A 3,401-nucleotide genomic window follows, 5' to 3' on the forward strand; every position below is an offset into this window, starting at 1 on the left:
AATAAAGAGGGATTTGCCGATTCAAACCAAAACTCTAAATGCAGCTTTGTTTAAGCCATATGGTGAGTGCCACAAAGTTATTTAATTATACAACTGATTTCTTAATCGATAGAAATACCACAGGTTCACCCATCTATAGTTCGTCATCCATCACTAAACATAGGACAACGCACATAATTTGGCCAAAAAATAATTTGACATCCATATAGCACAACTTCAACACAAACTTTTCCAAATAGCAAGGTCATTCAATCGTACGTACTAGGACATGGCTCTGTGATTCATTGTGGGGTATGATATCTTCTGCGGGGTCTTGGCTACATGTCGGCTGGCTTGGTGGACCGCTCGAGCAACGAGTACGGTGATGACCAACTTTTCCATAGGTGTTGCACTTGCGCCTCTTTCTTCCGCGACAACCGAAAGGCTCTTGAGCATGCCCAATTCCCTTAGTCCGAACCACAATGGGATCCCGCACTCCTTCTTCAGCACCATCAACACTGCACCTACCAACAGTCCTAAGACCATTCTTCATTTCCAAGAAGTCGTTTCCTCAACTATCTTCTCCAAATAACTCTTGAAATCATTCTCTCGCATACACGCAACTCTTGCCAACCGCTTGCAATGCTGCAGGAAAGCACCCACTTGGACCTTATATACTGCATTCACATCACCCTCTTCGTTCATGGTGGAAGACCCCTCCAGATCAACTTTGGCCGTCTTCAACCAGCGTTGCAAAACCATGCTTTTTGGAAGACAAATCTATGTCCAACTGCACCAAGACCGCAAGTATGTGAACACAAGGTAGTCCAAATGACTCCAACCTCAGACAACTACAAAAAAAGGAATCCTCTCGAAAATGGTGGGCAACAGTCCACCTGAATTGTGGCATACGATACTTCTGTGTCACATAAACTGGCCGATCATCCAATTTATTGCACTCTACAATAGTAATCTGAACACTTCTTTTCAACGCATCTCTAAAATGCAGAAATATTTTCTTTGTGAAGTTCACTGGCCCTGACTTCTCTAGCTCTGGAAACTGAGTTTAAAGCACCGGGCTCCCATACAACGACCTAAACTCAAGCTCCTCCTCATTATCCCTCAAGAAATCAACATACCGTTGGAAGTTCATCATAAACTCCAAGATTCTGTATCGCCTTTCCACAAACCTCCCCATCTTCGTATGCAATGACTCACATCGAGATGTTGTCCTGAGGCCAGCATAAAAGCATCTGTGTATGTACACGGTTGCCCATGACATCTTCTTACCATATAAATCCTTTACCCATTCTACTTCCCACACCCCACACTCATCCATCATTGCCTCCCATTGCCTCTCAAACTCCTCAACCTCAACATCAGCAAGCATGCAATTTCTAAATAGAGTTGTGAAGTGAGGATTGCACACATTCACGGTTGCATTTTTCAGTAGGTGCCATGCACATAGCCTGTGATGAGCTTCTAGAAAAACTTCTTGAATGGCAAGCCGCATTGCTCTATGCCCATCAGTGATGACTACCTTAGGCGCTTTCCCTCCCATTCACTCCAAAAACTTTCCCAACTGCCACACATATGACACTTGTGTTTCAGAAGACACCATGGCTGCGCCGAAGACACATGTTTGGTTAGGGTGGTTCACCTTGAAAAATACAATCACCGGCAAATTGTACTTGTTTCGCCCATACGTCGCATCAAATGCCAAAACATCTCTAAAAATTTTGTAATCATCCTGACTAACACCCATCGTTCCAAAATAGATCACACATTTGTTGCTCGTCCCTAACCTGGTATCGCCAATACATGTTCTCATCTGCCCTTGCACAAGAATTGAAAAACCGTAATGCGGCATTCACATCGCCGCAATGCATTGCACGTTGCCGCCTAGCCACATTATACATATCTCTCTTTGTGAACGGAACTAGGTTAAACCCCCCTGCTGGACAGCATAGACTCATAAATTTTTGGAATCGAAATCCCAACTTGCCTCAAACTTTTCATGTGGGCTACATCAACATATGATATTTTTCTGTATGCTGGCAGGTATGACACAAACTTTGCTGGGAGAAGTTTGTGGTTATGCTCAGCCACAAAACGACACACATACCAACTGGTGCTATCGGCTTTCCGCTTTATCCTCATCTCTGCCTGACACCCGCAACGGGTTACAACCTTGTGCTCCCTCTTCCGATGTTACATCTGAAGCCATTTTCTATGTCTAAATCCTTCTCTATTGCACATATACGTGTAGCGAATAATTCGACCCTTCCTATTCTTCAGTTTCTTCCCTTGTCACATGGCAAAACCCTTTGCTTGACTGTATTGCTCATAGAAACGACACGCCTCATCCGGGTTAGCGAACTCCATCTCCAATATCTGTGCACAACTAAACATTACATATTCAGCACTGTCATTCTGCTCACTGTATCGTTCATCCGGTGATTCTCCCTCCAACTCCTCTGCCTCTGCTTCCATCCCATATCCAGCGGCGTCTCCTGCACAGAGAAAAGCTGACCAGTTATGTTTACCGCTAACGATCCTAAATTACAATTACTATACAACCCGGTAAATTATACACCAATGCCAATCATACCATTGCATCACCATCTCCGCTATCCCCGAAGACGTTAGAATTCTCTTCATTCTCTACATCCAATTCGGGGATCGTTCTGCTAGAAGAAGACATTAAAAAAAATTTCCCTCTGCCTCTGCTGCAACAACTTCCCCAAATATTCTGTATGTCGCAAAACCATTCACCAATATTGTAGCAAACCCAACAAACATAATGTTAGTTTCCACCACAAAGAAGAACTAAGACATACCATGTAAGTGACACCACCGCTAATGCTCGAAATTTAAACATGCCATACGTACACTCATAATCATCCTCCTCAAAAATCACATCACAAAGCATCTTACTTAACCAACTCAAATCCCAACTCGGTATTCCATTAGCCAAAACTATCCTCACTCACCGCAACCTTAGTCTCCACAATAAAATTACTACACAAATTTATATGCTACCATTATCGGTTAGACCCAACTACACCATCAAACCCACACCCCCATCTTCATTTCTAAGAAAAAAAATTAATGCATCGACATACATTGTTCCAAACCGATGCGCCCCTCCCCCGTAATACCCACAGAGCATAGACAAAAGCTTTCCAAAATCTCAATCATAGTAAACATAGTTTAGGCAAAAGCTTACTTACCTTATCTTTCACCAACATCCCACTATGGTCTTCCCTCAAATACGCCATTCTTCCTTTGCCACACGCCTATTGTGTTATGCCCCTTTGCTTTCTATACGACTTTAATAAATCTCAGACCACGCACTGTTGCCTTTCAACACACAATGACTGCACTCCTTCCAGGATGAACAACCCAAGACTGGACCATCA

At 43.3% G+C, this 3,401-nt stretch overlaps 1 pseudogene; it reads right to left on the bottom strand.

Annotated features, from left to right (window-relative positions):
* Positions 1-244: 244 nt before the first annotated feature.
* Positions 245-2,391, bottom strand: LOC148575962 (protein FAR1-RELATED SEQUENCE 5-like; annotated as a pseudogene).
* Between the last annotated feature and the right edge of the window lie 1,010 nt (positions 2,392-3,401).

This window comes from Arachis ipaensis, chromosome B1, assembly GCF_059453495.1.
Source record: "Arachis ipaensis isolate K30076 ecotype BB chromosome B1, ASM5945349v1, whole genome shotgun sequence".
Classification (NCBI taxonomy): Eukaryota; Viridiplantae; Streptophyta; class Magnoliopsida; order Fabales; family Fabaceae; genus Arachis; species Arachis ipaensis.